This window comes from Electrona antarctica, assembly GCF_951216825.1.
Source record: "Electrona antarctica genome assembly, chromosome: 8".
Classification (NCBI taxonomy): domain Eukaryota; kingdom Metazoa; phylum Chordata; class Actinopteri; order Myctophiformes; family Myctophidae; genus Electrona; species Electrona antarctica.
Genome location: NC_136789.1, coordinates 42747586 through 42769576, shown reverse-complemented (window position 1 = coordinate 42769576; position 21991 = coordinate 42747586). Strand labels below are relative to the sequence as shown.

The window sequence follows — 21991 nt, the reverse complement described above, 5'->3', positions numbered from 1 at the left end:
TCCCCAGCTAAATGATAGTTTGGAACCAAATGGACCCCTATGGGTCTGTAACTCTGGGAGTGTACAAATGGAACCAAATGGACCCTAATGGGTCCATTTGGTTCCATTTGTACACTCTCAGAGTTAAATTATCATTGATTTTACAATATAAATGGGGGGTCCCAGAGATAGAAATGTCATTAAATGGGGGGTCCGTAGACTAATGCATGTCAAACTGGGGGTCCTTGAGAATCACTGCTAGAGCAGTAAAAATATTCTCTTATGAGGGTTCCTGGCATATCTTTTCAATTGGGGGGTCCACAAACTAATTGGTGTCAATTTGGGGGTCCTTGACCTGAAAAAGTTTGGGAACCATTGCTCTACAGTAAATCTTAGCAGCCATGAAATGAATAGACTGAGAATGAATCTGCCTTTGAGGATGTATAGTAACTATACACACATAATGGCTCTATTGATCATGTGAATACTTTTAAAACAATATATTCTATAGATACTGGAAGAGCTTCTGAGAGAAGTAGTTGGGAAAGACTGTAAAAGTGGCTGATATTAAGATCATCCCATGGGATACCTTTTTTATTTGAATACTGTAATACTAATAGGAATAATAAATACATGCCATATTAAATAATGTATATTTGAAAGCAAGAGGAGTGAATTCACTAATGGAAGCTGTTACTCCAAATTTCCCTCTAAAAATGCCTGTGTTGCATTTTCTCTCTTCCCCCAGAGTATTGAGTGGCAGGACCGAATGTGTTTGTGACTTGATAAGACTCAAATTCTCCTCTCATCCGAAATTCATACATGCATGGCATATGCTAAGCGCTATTGTTTCTGCTTGTGTTGCTGACTGAGCACGCATGTACTCAAATAAATAACAAAGTGGCTCCTAAACAGTTGCAGGCTTCACCGTGAGCCTCATACTGTACATTTTGTTTCAGCGCTCCATAGAGAGTTAGACTATTATTCTTTTAAAAACTCAGAGGAACGCACTCTTCTTCCACGTTTGGATATTTCATTGACATTAGTCGAGTGCAAACTTGTCCTGGACTCCACAGCCACATCCTAGAGGTAGCCTAAATGAACACTGTGTGCGGATGAAAAGGTCAGAGCACCAGTAATTAAAAAAGCTATGTTTTCAAGTGTGTGAAGGAGTAAATTCACATACGCACGCACGCACGCACGCGCACGCACACACGCACAGACGCACACACACACACACACACACACACACCCACACCCACACGCACGCACGCACAGTATTTCGTGAAATATTACTAACTGACTATAACTAATGATTACTGCTCATGGCTCCATGTGTTTAAATTTGTATTAGTGTTTAATTAGTGTGTATTCATCAGCAAACACTGAGAGGTCTGTTACTCACACATGCACACACGTGGAGCACATAGTGTGCACACACACACACACACACACAGACACACACATAGCCTCGGAGGAGAACCATGCCTGCCCAATCTAATTACTGCATAAATGAGAGAAATACATTACCATTGGAAAAAGTGACATTAAAGTTCTGTGCATATACTATAGGCCTTTGGAAAAGGCCATATTTGACAGGAAACGATATAGATATAATGGTAATGTGAGGACAGGCTGACTTAACCACTTAAGCCTTCAAAAAAGGTGTATAGATTTGCATTCATTTATTTATTTTAAATGTTTGCACCTACATGCATATAGAATATATAGGGACGCCAGGGTGAAAGTGGTTAAGGCAAGGGCACTGTGTGTGCATGAGTTTAATGGAGATTTCCACAGTCACTCGACTGTGTCAGACAGCTTGGTCAATAATCCTCAGCAATTCTGAAGGATTAGAGTGTGTTTATTACCACGCGCCGTCTGCCACACATGGAGCTCCTAGAACAGCCAACTTCCTCCCTGACTGTTTGTTTACTCTGGTTTTGAAGAATTGGTAAAGATGCAAACACTGGACACCATTAAAGTGTGTTTGTGTGTTTGTGTGTGTGTGTGTGTGTGTGTGTGTGTGTGTGTGTGTGTGTGTGTGTGTGTGTGTGTGTGTGTGTGTGTGTGTGTGTTGCTCCGTGCAGCCAAACGTTTATTTATTTTGCTTGTTGAGAAACTCTTAAAGTCCCAGCAGTTCTAGAGGCTGAGTAATCAATACCGGCATTATTTTTAATGATAGGCTATACTTCCCCCAATTTCCCATGATCTTCTTGTAGCCTACAGTATAGGCTATATGTCCGCGAGGGATATACACAAAATAATAATGCAATGCGGTGAGTATTGCCTATTAATTTACAAATGCAGAAAATGCAATAGCCTAAAGCTATGTGAATAAGACGTAATCCATCAAAGTGAACAACTTTGTGGTCAACATTGTTGTGACTGCATGGAAATATCGCGAACACGTGTTTTACCCAGACTAATAATAATTGCGTAAACCAATATTGCATCACACCCTTCCATTCCGTTACAAGTGTAGCTCATACTACAACAAACACACTTGTAGATTTGACTCATGAACTATAGGAGCCGTTTCACGGCACGCACATACCAAGCCGACTCGTATAGTTTGACAGAAAGAAACAGAACAAAGCTCTCCAAGTGCGTGCAACATAGTAGGCTACCATATTTAGTTCTTACCTTGTCCGTGAATTTTGGCCACACCAACAGCAAGAACCAAAACCAAAAGGAGAGCCTTTACTTGATAGTCCTTTTTCCTACACATGTCTACTAAAGTCGAGGTCGATCCTCAATCGCTCACGGAATATACGTCCTTCTATTAAATACTTCCAGGGAACAAAACGAAACAAACAAAATGAGAACACGCAACGTCAACGCGATCTGTAAAACAGCCGAAGAGCAGCGCTGCTGTTGGATTTATTCAGCAAGGCGAACCGAGGACAGATTTCACTAGAATGAACTGAAATTCAGAGCCCGTTTAATTTGGACGCTCAGTAAGCGGATTCCTGGCTCTCTGAGAGAGAGACGAGGCTTGCTGACGCTTCAGCACCGTGGACAGCTCCTAGCGTCAGCAAATGGAACACCTCCACAAACTTAGCGGTACTTATCACGTACTTTGCCGAAAATACTTAGCTTTCCACCCGACCTGCTTCAGTGTGTTCGTGGTATAGGCTGTAAGTATAATTTTGACCACACCATACTAATCATGCTTTTTATATGCTCGTGTTTATAGAAATAAGCTAACGTAAAGGACTCTGAGGATTTAAGCTGTTGTCAGCATTCTAAAGAGTTAGTTATACTATTATGGCCAGCCTAATAATTGTTGTGAACTCCTGCTTAGCCTGTATTCCCTAGCGACTACTACAGAGGTGACACTTGAAAGGAAATAGGGCAACATCCATAAATTATTTACAGTATCCTACAGTCCACAGGGAGCTCTATAAAAAAATCTTTAAGATCTGCTGTTCGCCAATGATATATATACTGTAGCTTGCATTTACCAGATTTATTTGAATGTTATTCATAGAAATTGTCCTGGTTCTTCTTTGTTTTATCATGTGTGATGCATCTACAGCAGTGGTTTTCAACCAGTTGTCCCTCAGGGGGTTCCAGGTGGTCCCCCAGCTAAATGATGGAGCGTTGGTAAACAAATGGACCCTTATAGATCTTTAACTCTTGAGAGTGTAAAATTAAACCAGATGGAGCCTTACGTGTCCATTTGCTTTCATTGTTAAACATCTGCATTACTTAATTTACAATTAGATTAGATTAGAACATGTATAGAAGAATTGTTATTTTGATCAGCGTTGGTCTGTTACAGTATCTCTCCTATATGGTATACCAACATCAATACGGCATGAAAATGTGGACCAAATCTTACCCAACGACAACAACATATTCTAAGTCTTGGGTCTGAGAGGCTAAATCTCATGGTGTAGCTCAAATACAGAATAAATAGACCTTGACATGATAAAAAGGGTTGAAAAGCACTGATCCACAGTATTGTATGGTTATGGTGGATATGCAGTGTATGACTGATTGACCGGTGACCGTCCTGATTGCTGCTCTTAGAGCAGAGCTTCTCTGAATGGGAATGTGTGTTGTCGTTGTGTTGAGCTTTGATACATGGAGGATGGGGCAGTTGAACATGTGTAACACCCGGGAATGGAACTCAGGTCTCCCGCGTGGAAGTCCAACATCTTAGCCACTATAGACCAGGGGTGGGCAACTGGCGGCCCGGGGGCCACATGCGGCCCCCACCTTCACTTAGTGCGGCCCCGCAGGTTAATATCAGAATACTGATATAGTATTGATTTCAGCTGTTGCAATTACAAACATGCAAACATGACCTGCTTTAATTATACTTAATGACTAGTATTAAATGACTAGTACTTAACGACTAGTATTAGTAGTATTGTCTTTTTGTGTACAATTTGTATTTAGTTCATAAAGTTATCATAACTAAAACTAAATCTATTTGAAAATCAATAAAAAGGTTACTTTTCAGGATTCTAATTAAAAAAAAAGTATATAATAATTCAGTATTTCAATTCAAATATAGCAAAAATAGCTGATTTACAAGCTTGTAGATTGGCTATTTTTGCTACGACAGTAATATGCATCCCTCTGGAGTGAGTGTGGAAATATAGTGGCTCTCTCCATCGTCAAAGTTGCCCACCCCTGCTATAGACCAAAGGGATATCCTATGGATCGCGGGAGATATTAGACTTTTGAGGCCATCAGGCTGAGGCTCTGAGCCACTCATGCTACACATGTAACCTCAGGTAGTCTGTTGTGCACAACAGAGCAGAAATAGCATCTATGTATCATTACACAAATAACAGGGGAGTTAAATGTAGAGACACAATGAGACAGCAATGTCTTTATTTCCAAGACACCAGAACAGCTTACATGAGAACATTTAAATCAAATACATCACTACAGTTTAGCATCCAATCACTGCAAATTTCAGATGATCCAAAACAAAACTATATATATTTTTTTACCAACCATGATCTAAAATAATTTAGATACAGTTTCTTCATTGTATCCACATAGTAAAATCCCCTGTTGTGTAAAAAGAAATAAAAAATTAAGCAACCCAAAATAGTCCATTTGAATCTATTTGGATGAACCTTTTACACTGTCAGAGTGGCCATTTCAGCATCCAAATCATCTTTATTGTCACGTCGCATTTTTTGTTCGTTGTTTTTTAGTGCACTCCACATCATTTGTATTTTTTGTGAGTGAGAGGATAGAGGTATAGGGTAGAGCAGGAGAGGCAAGAATACAAGAAAGAACTTGAGAAAGCCTGGAGGGGCGAAGCGTTGTTGGTTGAAATAAAAAGGACGGGGAGCAGAATTATATGGTGTGCGGAAATTCCACTTTTTCTAAATTGAATCACTTTTTTGGGTCCAGCACCGTATAAAAACTGGGATGTGCACATCGTTTTCCTCCTTTACATAAGAATAAAAGAAAGAACACAGGATAAGATATACTGTACAGATATTGTATATATATTAGTAGCAGGTAACATGATGTTTAGATCATTAGCATCATATGCAGGTGTGAGCATTTATTTTTCAATACAGATTCATTAAATGCACAGTAAAAATATGCAGTAGGGGAAGAATGTATATCTCTTCTCATAATCTATTCCTGCCCCTCTATGACACGTGTCACATGCAGTGAACACATGGCCACCTGGCCTCTCTGACCCCACAGGCCCCTCTATGACACGTGTCACATGCAGTGAACACATGCCACCTGGCCTCTCTGACCCCACAGGCCCCTCTATGACACGTGTCACATGCAGTGAACACATGCCACCTGGCCTCTCTGATCCCACAGGCCCCTCTATGACACATGTCACATGCAGTGAACACATGCCACCTGGCCTCTCTGACCCCACAGGCCCCTCTATGACACGTGTCACATGCAGTGAACACATGCCACCTGGCCTCTCTGACCCCACAGGCCCCTCTAGGACACGTGTCACATGCAGTGAACACATGCCACCTGGCCTCTCTGACCCCACAGGCCCCTCTATGACACGTGTCACATGCAGTGAACACATGCCACCTGGCCTCTCTGACCCCACAGGTTAGGATATGACACATGTCACATGCAGTGAACACATGCCACCTGGCCTCTCTGACCCCACAGGCCCCTCTATGACACTTGTCACATGCAGTGAACACATGGCCACCTGGCCTCTCTGACCCCACAGGTTAGGATTAACAGGACTCCACATTCCTCATTCCTTCACACTGTCAGAAACTGTCATCATATATCTCTCCACTCTCACTTTCTCTTCATCTCTGCCTTTAATCTTCTCAAACCTTTCTTTCAGCCCATACAGCGAAATCATTAGTGTAAATTGAACTCAGAAGCGTGTATACCTTCCATTTGTAGAAGGATTTTCCTGCGCAGTCATTCTCTGTGCGTTGCTGTTTACATTGTTGTCCATGCACCCTTTCCTTTCCCCTTACACTCTTTCTCTCTAAAGCTCCTTCTCTTTCCCCAGCCCTTCCCGCGAGCCTCTCGCTGCAGCACATCCTCATAAACATCTCTCTTATCTTGCATGAGTCACATAAGGCTTCTCCCTGACTCAAGCAGTGCGACTGTCCTGTGGTGAAGTTCAGTGGCCCAGTAACATAAACCCTGAGGTATAGCTGGCAGTCAGACGTTCACGGCCAAGCGTTCTTTCTGCTAATGGGTGGGGGAGGGGTGCGGGCGGGATGCGTGGGGGGGAGGCAGGGGCTGGTTAATGAAGATCAGGCCCTTCGAATGAAATGACCAACGCCTTATTAGGGGCAATGAGGCGCACATCAGCAGCAAGGCCTTACAAGCATTAAGGTAATCTTAGATGGAATGATTTTGTAAAAGCATCTTATGATGTCCATTTGTTAGACACTTAAGGGCTGGTTGATTATTTCACGGCATGTTCACGGCAAAGTGAATAACACTTTGGAATAATTTAGAGCAATAGCTGGCATATTGCGTGCGTGCGTGCGTGCGTGCGTGCGTGCGTGCGTGCGGAACCATCCCTCTTCCTGCATTTTATAGTCATAGGAGTCAGGACATAATGCATACACAAAAGGTATGACTGCAAATAGTTCAGTTAATACCATTGTACTGAGTTTCATTTGTTGAATAGTAGCCTACTTCCTGGCATTGGAGTTGACATACAGTATGTATACTGTACCTCCGCTGACCATCATGTGTTGGCATTAACCTCACTAAAGGTGACAAGACAACTGCATGGTGCATGCATATTTTTCCTGATTTCTCACCTACATTTTTAAAGGGAAAAATAACAATGGAAAACTCTGTGTTCACAGTTGTTTCATTGGTGGCTCACTCAATATTTGGGGTGCAAGGGCTTTGGGAGAGTGTTCAGAGAAAAATAAACCTTTTTTCCCTAAGCAAATCCTGTGAGCTGTGCGGCTGGCTGGCATTCTGCCCAACCCACGTCCCACCAGTGGGACTACATAGTAAAATTCTTAGCATACATGGACTGTTACGGGTCCATTTGGTTCCATTTGTACATTCTTGTAGTGAAAATAACATTGAGGATTTTACTGTATACTATATAGTGAATGTGACCCCATGGACTATGGCATCTGTTAACCCCCTGATCATTGCGTCTATCTGACGGTGTCGGCCAGACTGGAGCAGTGTCTGCCCGGTCACGCGGGACCGTGGCAATGGATTCAGCAGACGATGCTAATGAGACAGAAAGTATCCCCAAGCTCGGCACTGTCACTTTGACGGCTCCAAAATTAACACTGCTCTAGAAATACTCAGCACCTGGTTTGCTGGCAACATTCGCGATAGAATGAATATATGGGTTGTACAATTCAGCTACATGAAAATTAATGTAACCTCTCTTGTCAGATGTAATTAGCACTGTGGCGGCACAGATGTAACACAATGAAGCTGTGAGAGTGGGAAAGGAAACGGTGATACCTCACAGACACAATAATACCTGGACGATACGTAATAAACTAGTAAAGTGTGCGAAGCGCAAATCTCCATGCCTATCTACTGCTCGCAAACTGGTCAGTCATAATCAAACGAAATGGACTATGAAACATCTGCCTGATGCATATTTAAAATGGTGCATTTATATAGCGCCTTTATCCAAGGCGCTTTACATAGATTGTGCATTACATTCACCCATTCACACACACATTCATACACCGATTGCGGCGGAAGCCATGCAAGGTACCAACCAGCACATCGGGAGCAATTTGGGGTTCAGTGTCTTGCCCAAGGACACTTCGACATGTAGCCAGGAGGAGCCAGGATTCGAACCGCCGACCCATGGATCATTGGACGACCTGCTCTACCTCTTGAGCCACAGTCGCCACAGTCACAGTCACAGCCACAGTCGCCCCATTTATTTATTACATGACTCCAGCGATAATGTACCAAGTTATGTGAGTTGTGATCAAAATCTGTAGGAGTTGTTGCAAAAGGTGTGATCATGCTGATCAGATGCTGCGTCCATGATTTGTGGCATTTTAGGCAAAACGGGTCCCTCTTGCAAGAAAGTCATCCATTGGCAATTGGAAATCTGAAATCTGACAGATACATGTTTATCACATGACTACAGAGATAATGGGCATCATTCAATAACGTGGCTGTACATTTCGTGTATACCCTGGTCATACATTTTGTGTAGAAGTTAATTCTGAAGTGCGATTCATGAAGGGGACTGCAGAGCCTTTATTAATGATGCTGCTGGAGAAATCTGTCCTTTGGACAAACATCCACTGTTCTATATTGGAATTTGAAATGGAGTAGTAATGTACATAGCTATAGATTTCATGCATACTATATCCTCATCAGATGGTAAGACAGCGTTCGTTCATGTGATGTGGTCAATATTATAAATGAATAGCGCGCCATATGGAGCTGGCATGAAAGTCCAATACGCAAAACCGTGGCCACGCTAGCAGAAACCGCAAACACATTGAGGGACCTAAATGCATCAACTGAAAATAAAAATAAAATTGGTTGAATTTGCATCATGTCTATAATCTTTTTTATTTGAATCCACAAAATATGATTATGGAGAATCGACATCTATGTTAGAATGTTTATCTTGAAATTCCTGGTCCATGTACAAATCAAAACCTCCAGAATCAGGACCTCCTTGTGACTGGTGTCAACAAAAACAAGATCGGGTGTATTTGGGATGCTAGCAAAGAAAACACGCACACGCGCACACATGCACGCACGCACGCACACGCACACACACACACATGCACGCACACGCACACACACACTCGCAGAAAAACTGGCACAGTGTATAACAGTATGTTTGATCTGATGTTTCGCTTGTTTGTTTTTCCTTTGTTTTGTTCGTGTACGTTTTGTTCTTACGATGTCTCCCATGTCTCCCCTTTTTTGGTCTAAGGCTCTCTCAGCCTTCTCACTTTTTTTTATCAGGTTTTTGTTTCATAACTTTAATTTGTTTATGTTAGATTATTAATCCTTAATTCTAGTGAAAAAGGAAGTTGTCCTCCGAAGAGGGGGGTAGTGGCGGCCTAGCTGGGCCCCAAGTAAAAAAACAAAAAGATGCACAGTATCGTTTTATATTCACACTAATGTCACTATGACTCAGCCATAACCATACAAGCAGTTCCCAATGCAGCTACGGCCAAACACACACACACACACACAGTACACACACACACACACACACACACACACACACACACAGTACACACACACACACACACGCACACGCACGTCTGTGACCTGACACGCTGTTCCGTCTTGTTACAGTACACCCAGATCCCTCTCGGTTCACTATTCTTCCTCTTCTTCGCACCCGGTTTCCCCTCCATCTCCTTGACCTTCTCTTTTCATTAGTCAGAGTACTACATCTCAAGCCTCAGAGCGCGCTGATAGTGCACTACTCCTCCAAGGCTGCATTTATCAGCACCATAAACGCTCTCAGACAACAGCCAAGCATCTCAAGGCTAGTGGTCACACTACCTGACAGGTGACAACAGCTGCACTGCAGCGCAGCCATCTCCGACAGTATTTTCTGTTGCTCCGTGAAGTGCCAAATAGCATGTCTGGTTGTTGACAGGTTGTTGACAGGTTGCTGCTGCCTCACACTAGGTCTTAATGAGACGGTAGGCCTTGAGTCACAGAGGAATGCAGCCAACGCACTTTCATTTCCCCTTTTCTTTTGTAGCCCACACCTCAACTTTACTTTGCTCACAATTCAATAGCTGCTATCTGCACATGGGTGTTGGGTGTGCCAAGCTAATGTGAAACACAGCTGCAATGCTTACTAAGACACAAGATACAAGACCTGTGTGTGTGGACCCCAGGAATAGCTGCTATTTACTTAGGGGTGCATGCGTTGGTTAGACATACAGTCCGACAGGCATTAGTCCGGCAGGTTAACCCGTGTCTTCCTGTGAGGTTAGGTTTAGGGTTTGGGTAGGGTGTCGGTACTTCTCGATTCTATCCATCCATCTTCAACCGCTTATCCGTAGTCGGGACCATGGTCTGCCCCGGGGGCTCCTCCCAGTGGGACCATGGTCTGCCCCGGGGTCTCCTCCCAGTGGGACCATGGTCTGCCCCGGGGTCTCCTCCCAGTGGGACCATGGTCTGCCCCGGGGTCTCCTCCCAGTGGGACCATGGTCTGCCCCGGGGGCTCCTCCCAGTGGGACCATGGTCTGCCCCGGGGTTTCCTCCCAGTGGGACAAGCCTTCTAAACCAGCATGACTCAGCTGTCTCAGACTGGCTTCCCAGAAAACAAGGATGCCATACTGTACAATGATCCTCATAACTAGTTATCTGGGAATAGTGAATGAACGACATCTCTATTGCTTTATTATTATTATTATTACTAAAATAACGAAAATGCAACAAGTGTTTGGATAATTAGTTTGGAAATTAATCAGTCTCTTAAAGTAGACCACTTTAAAATGGCATGATCTTGCATAATCTGATCATACCATCACTGGTTAATCAACCTTCAGTGTTGAACGTCTCCCTCCCGGCTGAGTGGTATAACCAATACTTACAGCATCTTCACATTCTGTCGGTCTCAAAGACTGTCTCAGCTCAGCACAGGGTCCTGGGTTGAGGAAGTGGACTCCTTGCATCATTTGTATTTGCATTTCTGTGTGCCTTGCTAGTAGTATCAGCAGCCGGTTGTTCTGATAACAACAGTTTGTTTGGTCTTTCATCTGAAAAGATTCTGTTCCAGTGACCCCCAGAAGCAAAGATTTGAGTTAAAAACGTGCGCTTTAAAAATATATATTCAAAGATTTTCACAAATGTTAAAGATTTTTAGCCAAAGTATATGGTTAAAGTGGTTACACAGATGCTTTCCCAGTTGTAATGAGTTCAGAGCTCTCATGGACAGCTCCATGGCCCTTCAGAGCTCTCATGGACAGCTCCATGGCCCTTAATGAGTTCAGAGCTCTCATGGACAGCTCCATGGCCCTTAATGAGTTCAGAGCTCTCATGGACAGCTCCATGGCCCTTAATGAGTTCAGAGCTCTCATGGACAGCTCCATGGCCCTTAATGAGTTCAGAGCTCTCATGGACAGCTCCATGGCCCTTAATGAGTTCAGAGCTCTCATGGACAGCTCCATGGCCCTTTAATGAGTTCAGAGCTCTCATGGACAGCTCCATGGCCCTTAATGAGTTCAGAGCTCTCATGGACAGCTCCATGGCCCTTTAATGAGTTCAGAGCTCTCATGGACAGCTCCATGGCCCTTAATGAGTTCAGAGCTCTCATGGACAGCTCCATGGCCCTTAATGAGTTCAGAGCTCTCATGGACAGCTCCATGGCCCTTAATGAGTTCAGAGCTCTCATGGACAGCTCCATGGCCCTTAATGAGTTCAGAGCTCTCATGGACAGCTCCATGGCCCTTAATGAGTTCAGAGCTCTCATGGACAGCTCCATGGCCCTTAATGAGTTCAGAGCTCTCATGGACAGCTCCATGGCCCTTTAATGAGTTCAGAGCTCTCATGGACAGCTCCATGGCCCTTAATGAGTTCAGAGCTCTCATGGACAGCTCCATGGCCCTTAATGAGTTCAGAGCTCTCATGGACAGCTCCATGGCCCTTTAATGAGTTCAGAGCTCTCATGGACAGCTCCATGGCCCTTAATGAGTGCAGAGCTCTCATGGACAGCTCCATGGCCCTTAATGAGTTCAGAGCTCTCATGGACAGCTCCATGGCCCTTTAATGAGTTCAGAGCTCTCATGGACAGCTCCATGGCCCTTAATGAGTTCAGAGCTCTCATGGACAGCTCCATGGCCCTTAATGAGTTCAGAGCTCTCATGGACAGCTCCATGGCCCTTAATGAGTTCAGAGCTCTCATGGACAGCTCCATGGCCCTTAATGAGTTCAGAGCTCTCATGGACAGCTCCATGGCCCTTTAATGAGTTCAGAGCTCTCATGGACAGCTCCATGGCCCTTAATGAGTGCAGAGCTCTCATGGACAGCTCCATGGCCCTTAATGAGTTCAGAGCTCTCATGGACAGCTCCATGGCCCTTTAATGAGTTCAGAGCTCTCATGGACAGCTCCATGGCCCTTCAGCCTTTGAGCTCTAACACATGTCCATGTGGCTCGTTAGATGGATATACGACGAATACACATACTGTATACGGGGACATTGGGAAATGAGGTGACACGTACAGCAGCGCAAATAAATATTCTTAGCTTCTAGAATATTAAAGTTGTGAATTTGTTCCTCCGTATCAACTGCCAAAACTATGCCTTCATTCCATTTTGGTTAAGCTTTAGAAAATGTGTTAAAAAGAGCCTGTGTCTGCGTATCTTCTCTTGTATCTGAATAATGTTAAAAAAAAGAAAAGCGAGAGGTCAAGTTGAAGTCTTCACAGATAACTGGTTTAGATGGATTGCTCATGTTTCTACCATAAGACCTGATTTTGTATAGTTTCAGTTAAACCTGTTTAACCTGTATATGCACCTGTATTATACTTATGTATTATGAATGTTCATCGATAGAGAAGAGAGGCAGACATCTCCCCTTGTGTGTATTGTACGTATATTGTCTTGTTTTGTTTTTGGTTGTATGTATTGTCAATTGTCAGTCGTTCATGTATGTTTGATTCAAATTCAATAAAACGTAAATTAAAAAAAGAAAAAAAAGAAAAGCGATCTTCACGCCATCCCACCTGCCACAATCAGGAGTTGCCAAACCATCTGTATAGGAGAATAAAAATATTAAATGAAGTGTGCTGGGCTATTAAGCACATCGTATGGTGGGTGGTGGTTAATGTAACATATAATCTCTTTATGTTTTTAATTAATGCGTTTTGTACTGTAAAATCACACCCATGTGAACTGAGTGGTGCAACTCCCCTCTCCCCCTACCCCTCTCTCTTTCTCTATCTCTCATTAGCAGGCAACAGTGCAGCACTATCTCTCTCTCTCTGTTTCTGGCACAACAGCGCCACTTTTGCCCCTACTGGTACTCTAAACATAGTCACATAGGTACATAGGTACATAGGTTAAGACGGACATTGCTGTTCCTTGGAGTGGTTGCACCACTCAAAAATAGCTGATCTACAAGCTGCAATGTGTCACATTAGCTATTGTTTATTACATTTGTCAACTTTAAACATTGTAATCTACAGTATAACATGCCTATAATGAAAGTTTCTGTCTGACAACAATGATATGTGCTTTTTAATTCTTGCTTTCCCCCCAACTTGCTTTTCCCATCCAAACAGAAAAGTCCTGTCTGATTGCATTAAACAATGTTAAACTCACCAACATTGCAGCTGTACGAAAATCTTGAATTATCCTCTTTCTATCTGCAAAGTTTCATAAAAATCCACCATAGAAACGTTATGAGCTACTTTCTGTCAAGAAATGCCCTGCATTTCATTATTTTTCTAAGTGTCAGAGTTTGGAAGTGCTTGTTTTCAATAACACAACATTTTGCTTCCTCCTGCATTATGTGACATTTAGCACCAGGTGGTACGCAGGACCGTTGAGTGATTTCCAACGAGCGCTTCCAAACTCCAACAATCCATGCTGCTCAATGTTTTGCCACTCAGTCCTGATGGAAAAACCATGCATGTGCATACTCTCTATTGTAGAAAGTAGCCTCCAGTAAATTGGTAGACACTCCCTAAGCAGGCTTCAAGCTTGCTCTTTAAAATCCTCCGGTAGCCACGCCCCCTCCCCCTGCACACACACATACCTGCTACAAACAGACAGACACAAGCTCCTTATGTTTGGCAGTAAAAAGAGTGAAATAAACAACTTATAATGTAACTTCACACCTCATGGAAGTTGAGTGGAGTATCGTCTGGGTTGTTAGGAACTTGGGAAGTGAAAACTGCTCAGTCACAAGTATATGACAGTTTGAAAGAGAAGTTAATTCATCTTCATAACAAACTGTTTGGTCGATTTGTTTTTATTCTGCTGGTGAGTTAGCTACCTATGCAAAGCATTAACGTGCATGTGTGTGTGTGTGTGTGCGTGTGTGCGTGCGTGCGTGCGTGCGTGCGTGCGTGTGCATGTGTGTGCGTGCGTGCGTGCGTGCGTGTTTATACAGTATACACAGACTGGTTGTTAGAGGGTTCCAACAACAACCTCCAAAAAGGAGGCAAAAAGTCTGACAAAGTATTGTAGTGTCTCTGCTAGTGCTATAATTGGCAGCCGCCACCTACGACGGAGACGCTGCTACTTATACCCCTAGATAAAGTACTGAGTGACATGCCTATTGTACCATGAAAACACATGCCCTCATTTTGTAAATGTAACCTTACTGCACCTGTAATATTTGTGCATATGCATCTCTGTGTGGACATAAATAAATGACGTGTGTGTGTGTGTGCATGCGTGCGTGCGTGCGTGGGAGGGAGGGGGGGAGGGAGGGAGAGTGAAATGAACAAACAAAGGTGCTTGAAGTGCTGTGTTCATGGGTCCTATACATTTATAGAATAAATATACAGAAACAATGTTTTGTTTGGGGTGTCACAGCACTAAATCCTTGTATGAAACCTCATTCTTAACTCTTAAATGATGGTTTAATTGAAAGTGATATTGATATTGAAAGTGTTACAACCTGAATTGCACATCTAGATTTCTATCTCTCAATTTATTTCAAGGCATACACTAGTCCAGGCATGTCCAAAGTCCCCACAGCTTCCTTCCTAAAATGTATTATTTATCTGATATAAAATTAACATTATGCATATACTTACACCTACGTATACTGGGCTGTGTTGTGACAGGATACAATAGGCTATATAATATGTACTGTATACTACTGTATGTTGTAACCGGAAGGATGCAGTATAGGGGACAGGGTACACTTTCTTTCTACATACCTTACTTACTTACTTACGTAGGGGTTGATGCTAGAAGACTCAGGGGAGTGCTCATGTACTATGCTGTACTGTGATGTGCTGTACTGTGATGTAGTTTTTGCCACTACACTTACTTACTTCAAAGTTCATGGTGTCTCTCTCAACCTGCTCCACAGGTACACGAGCCAGGGTGATGACCCCAGACACTCAGCTCAGCTGCCTTCTTCTCAGCCCTGAGTCCATTCTCCTGTGACATAAATCACTGACCACTGCACTACACCAGAATGCTACATGCTGTATGTGCAGTACTTAACAACCAAGGCTGAGAGAAGATGGCAGCCAGTAGAATGAGGCTGGTCGTTGCCATATTGATACTGGGAGGAAAGGAAAGTACTGACCAGCTAGCCAGATCTATGGAGGATGGAGATCTCTGGAGACCCCCGCTGGAGGGCTCATCATGAACTAGAGAGAGAGAGAGAGATGGAGGCTCTATCTCCGTCCATGGGTTCCAAAGTTTGACCCTGGCATCACTTCCACAACTGATGGAAGTCAAGTGGAAGATGGCTCAAGGTACGAACTTTGTTTTTTTGCTTCTTTGCGGCCGACCAATGATATTCTTTGGAAAATATCCAACAGTTTATCTCCAGTCTATAGGTATTTAGTATTAAGTTATTGCTTATTATTTTCTGTTAGACAAAAAGCGAGTGATCATTACTGGTCACAGTTCAGGTAGCCACATACAATACTGTATAGGTCCCACATGTACAACACTGATACTGTACTTGCAGAAATGTCCAGGATTATTGTGCATTATTCACATGTGTTTTGTATTACCCCTGCGGGCACAATGGGTCCAACTTAAGCAACACCCTCCACAGCTTGAAACATAATAAAAACAATGACTAAAATACAAAAGTGAAAGATTATTAATAAAATATGAAGCTCACTAAAACAAACGCCCACTGTCTGACAACCAGCTGAAACTAATTTGTAAAGAGCAGTGACATCTGAGAGCTCCCGAGCACCCGTCCCACGGTCCAGCATTCTGTGTCTGCCGTGCCCTGTGCGGTTGCCACATCCCACAGTCCGGGTGGCTTTACTGTGAGGTGTCAATAGGCTGGTGGAATAAAGTGACCAGGAGGTGAAAGTAGAATAGGGTGGGGGAGGGGGTGATAATAAGGAATTCATGTGACTGACTCAGAGACTTGGGCTTATCTAACTATGAATATTTCATACAGCGGAGGGGTGTGTTATTACAGCTCAGCATGAGCCCTCACAACGTGGGGCCTTTGCAAGTTGGGACAGGGTGTGTGTGGGTGTGCGTGCGTGCATGCACACCCACGACTGATATCTGTCCACCTCAGCTGCCATGGAATCAGGAAGGACAAAACATGTACAGGAGTGGGACGATTCACTTACCTCCCGATTCGATACGATCTCAATACCTAGGGTGCCGATTCGATTTATATTGCGCTTCTTAATTATATTGCGCTTCTGCAAATCAACGATTGTTGCAATTCGATATTATGATTTTTTTGTCTTATTTTTCCCCCAAGTTACTTTGCTTTTTTATACTACATTTTAAAACAATTATAAACAATATAAACCATGAAAAGTTGAATCAATGCAAAAATATATAATAAAAATCAATTCTGAACTTTAAAATCTATTTAAAAAAACCGTCATATTATATTTGAGTGAGTCAAAAAACAATCCACCCCTATACAGGACCATAAAGTTCTTCATGACATGACTATTAGCCTTTAACATTTCGTCTCTCTAGTTCGTCTCGTCTCTCTAGTTCGTCCGCAGACGAGCTCTCCATTGGCATAGTTCCAGTCATACATCTGGCCAGTTTGTTGGTACTTTGCGCTCCTGCGTCGTTCTTGAGTACATCCACATATGTTAGTGTGGGATGTCCTTGTGATCATTAACTTCCCACAGTACTAATTTGCTGGCTGGCAGTTCTTGATGTCTTTGGTATTTCTTTTTTTTTCTTTTTCAGATATATCTTTTTTATGCCTTTTTTGCCTTTATTTTATAGGGTACAGTAATATGAAAGTAAAGGGGGAGAGAGATGGGGCGAAGACATGCGGCAATGACTCGAACCCGCGCCACGCCGTCAGGCTGGATTACCGGCCTAGGTGCCTGTTAAGGAGGCCTAGGTGCCTGTTAAGGAGGCCTAGGTGCCTGTTAAGGAGGCCTAGGTGCCTGTTAAGCCCAGGCCATGTCTTTGGCATTTCGTACTGGAATGGTATACGGAGGTGAAAGTCATGGAGAATCTGTAGCAATTGACTTCCAGTTATAGTGACTTTAAAAACACTACAACTCAATAATGTGGATGTGGCCAATTGTGCTTCACACACAATCTGAATGATCGCTTCAAGCTGCAACTTTAAAGCACTACTGCAAGTGAAAGACATCAAGTACAATCGGAGTGAAGCTCGCCAGTTGAACCTTCATATACAGTTGGAGGCCATCGATATTGTCCTTTTCTTTTTGCTGAGGTTTGCGTGATCTGCGCAAAAGGACAGTTAACCCATTTTGGGCGGGAACCTCTTTTGGTGTTTTAAACATTATGTTATAATTTAGCTATTGAAAAATAGCAGATCTACAAGCTCGTAGCTTGTAGGTCTGCTATTTTTGAAAAATCGTGAAAATATTTATTTCAGAAAACTGGAGGATTTAGAAGGATTTTTTTAAATTTTGAGGTCAGGCCTAAATGGGTCAAATGATAAGGGACAATATCGGTGGCACCCAACTGTACTGTAGGATTAGAAGGCCACTCAATACATATTCAGTTTACAAAGATCTGGTGCTTGTCGGTCTGCAAATTAGTTCAGCAAAGAAGCTTAACGGTGCTAGCTAACAGGCTACTGGAGCTAGACCTCTGGCTATTCTGAAATAGTCCTTCTCGGTCTAAAGACATCCCTGGCAGCACAGCATCTCAAGACGCCATCGTCTTTACCAATTACTGTATTGTCCTGAGAAGGGATGGCAGTAGCCTGCTATAATGGGAAGGCATATTTTGGCTTATAAATACCCTAAACTTGGGAGAAATGCAGAATATATTTATACTAGTGTCAGCTTTAGAGGCCCTGTTGTTACTGTATACCTGCATTATGCTGTGTATGTGTGTTTCTGTGTACAGCAGCCTGCTGTAATGGGCTTACTGCTGTTATCCAAATGCCTACACCTACAGTACAGCGTACAGTAGATAGACGTGGGACCAAGCCTGTGAACCACACATAGAACCATTGACTTACAGGACAGTCACAAAGACAAGCTCATAGTAGTGTGTTCATTGTCTTATCCTACATTTGTATTATTTTCATAATCAATATATTCAGTTGTATGGATGGTAAATGGTAAATGGTGCATTTATATAGCGCCTTTATCCAAGGCGCTTTACATAGATTGTGCATTACATTCACCCATTCACACACACATTCATACACCGATTGCGGCGGAAGCCATGCAAGGTACCAACCAGCACATCGGGAGCAATTTGGGGTTCAGTGTCTTGCCCAAGGACACTTCGACATGTAGACAGGAGGAGCCGGGATTCGAACCGCCGACCCATGGATCATTGGACGACCTGCTCTACCTCTTGAGCCACAGTCGCTCAAGAGGTAGAAAGATGATGTTGTATGTTTGTTTTGACTATAGTTTGGACTTTTGGTATCTATTTTTTATTTATTTTTTGCAACTGAATTGCTGGAAAATGGAAATTAAGAGTTTACATAGTACACATTAACTTTCCTTAATGATTATATCTGGTTTCAGTATTTATTTATGTTTATTTATGATGTAATTTCTCTACTATGAAGGTTATTGTAGTGGTCAATTTGTATTGGGGGTGGGGAGGGGGGCGGGGCGGGTGTCGCGAGACATGGCCAAAGCATTTCCGGGGGGGTCCCAGCCAAAAACGTTGAGAACCCCTGCTATAGCTAATGCAGAATGGAGTCTCGTTGTGATCTCTCCCAGCCAGCGTGTCAGACCTTCAGTGCCCCTGTTGGTGACATCCACCATCTACCAACATGGACACCTGAGACAACACAGCAGCGCTGTTCAGTGAGCAGGCTGTCTTATGCATTATGCATTAGCCTTTAGTTATTCATCAGAAGCTGGCACTTATTAACCTGTGTGCAAGCAAGGCAGCACTATTAATATTCAGTAGACTGGTGTTTATATTTAAACATGTCCAGAAGTAGATGGTAGGGCTGGTAAATGATGGGTAATTAAAACCTGACATCTTATAATATTAGAAATCTTAAAAACATTTACTTGCAGTATTTTGCTTAATTATCGTCAATTCCAGTAATCATTTAAAGGCAATTTGCTGTCAAATCATGACAGTCTACTGTATTTTGTATGTACAATAAATAAAACTGTTGGATGGGTTTCTGTGGAAAGTTGTGTACAGTATCTCAGTACTTTACAGTAGCAACTTTTACTGCATTTCAGAGACTGTGAAAGAAAGGACTGGCGGGGTGATGACAATGCCAGTAGTACTGTACAACTGAGTTGGAGAGGTCAATAGAATTCAGTCCTCTCATTCTGTTTTGTTTTCGCTGCTCCGGTTAGCTTCTGAACAGAACTCGCTCATGGTTTGTCTATGATGCTGGGAGGCAGAGTACTGGTGGGTTTGAGACTATACAGAGAGGCTCAGCAGTCATCAGTAACGCCAGTAGCAGGTGGACATTGTCAACCATGTATGCTGGATTCCCAGGTGTTTACAGCAGTCTGAATGGACATTTGGAAGAACATTTAGGAAACACTGGTTTGGTGTGTGTGTGTGTGTGTGTGTGTGTGTGTGTGTGTGTGTGCGTGCGTGCGTGCGTGCGTGTGCGTGCGTGAAATGACAGCTGCTGGCAATTTTAATCACCCTAGATTGTAAGCTCTTTTTTCCCTTACACCAACATCTCTTCACTGAAAATATCTACAGATCTACAAGCTCACACCATGAATGTTCCCCCCAGAATAGGGATACTACAGTTCAAGCTCACACCATGAATGTTCCCCCCAGAATAGGGATACTACAGTTCAAGCTCACACCATGAATGTTCCCCCCAGAATAGGGATACTACAGTTCAAGCTCACAACATGAATGTTCCCCCCAGAATAGGGATACTACAGTTCAAGCTCACAACATGAATGTTCCCCCCAGAATAGGGATACTACAGTTCAAGCTCACAACATGAATGTTCCCCCCAGAATAGGGATACTACAGTTCAAGTGCAGACGAAAATGAAAGCCTGGGTATCGAGGCTATACAGTTCAAGTGATCCACATCTAAATGGACCCTTCTCGCAGCAGACATTGTGACTGCAGCTGAAGGTAATCATGTTAATTGTGGGTGATGTTTCTGTGCTTGCACAAGTGACGCGATGAAACACACTCACAATTAATGTGGGTTAAAAAAAACTTTCCATCTTGTGATTTACACAAGAGAGATGCCAGTTTCTGAATCACTCGTTTATGATTCATAATTCGACTGTAGTGGTTTAAAAGGCATGTCCTTTGTTCTGCTGTGTGTACTGCGCACAGTCATCAATTATGTGTGTGCAAATCTCCATGTGGCCATGTTCCAACTACACACACGCTGACAACTCTTCTGAGTATCTTTAATGCGCACTGACTTGTGCTCTCATATCAGTCTTTATTCAATAGGTCAATTCCTTGTACTAAATGTCTCGCTCTTGCCTTCTTTAGACAATATGAAATTATATATTTCTTCATGTGAGAGTATCCAATCGATGAAAGCAACAGGACATATGAATCGTTATTCTGGTCCATCCTGCAGGGTGATACTGTAATGCTGGATAATGGTGTAATGTTTGTGATAGTACTCAAGAGAGTCTCTAGATCTGGTCAGGATCAGTGCAGTTGGGAGAAAAAAATGGGACAAGCTGCTCAGTAAACACAAACATAATTTACTGTACTCTACCAAGCACATGACCTTCCGGTCTATGGGGAAAACATTACACATAACAGGTAAACAACACTCTCATCAAAGTAAAGTGAGTGGGTTGCCTGGAAATCATTTGTCCCTCCACAGCAAATGTACCTTTCATTGCACACAATTCACATCCACATCCAGCGTTGGATAACTGAGCTGAGTGAACTTTGCTGATCTTAGCCGAGCAATGATTATTTTATTCATGTGTTGTTTACTACTATTCTCCTTCTCGCTCTGCCCTTTAGTCTCCCATCTCACAGTACGGGCTGAAATAAAGCAAACAAAGTCTTCATTAAAAAAAACATTGTACTGTATGTGAAGAATAAAGTCGTCTTTTTGTTGTGTGCAATTCGCTTTGTATAGGAATTGGTGAGTTTTGAATAGCACTACAGCAGGTTAATTTCTGAACAAATGTGTAGTTTGTAGGGGAAAATGATTTTAGAATGTTGGAGACCTTTTATTTACTGGTGGAAGAAAGTAAGACTCATAAAATCATTTGAATCATGACTATTAATTAAACTCTTGAGTGTACTTAATGGAGCCTGTAGTTTACTGTGTAGGCTGGATATCATGTAGTTTACTGTGTAGGCTGGATATCATGTAGTTTACTGTGTAGGCTGGATATCATGCCTCTAATATGGAATGAGTCAGTTGTTTACTGACTGTCCCTGAGAGTGGTTTCCGTTATAGCTCACAGAATTTCTAGGGTTCCAACCAGGGCATGAAGGGGAGTGCTACTCAATTTTA

General features: G+C 42.8%; 1 protein-coding gene across 1 annotated transcript in view; it reads left to right on the top strand.

Annotated features, from left to right (window-relative positions):
* The first annotated feature begins 15705 nt into the window (after positions 1 to 15705).
* LOC306928531 (vascular endothelial zinc finger 1-like) overlaps positions 15706 to 21991 on the top strand; it is a 129770-nt gene continuing 123484 nt past the window's right edge. Inside the window, exon 1 of the mRNA XM_079508734.1 lies at positions 15706 to 15852. The gene's annotated coding sequence lies outside the window, so the exon portion shown is untranslated. The remainder of the gene's footprint in view (positions 15853 to 21991) is intronic.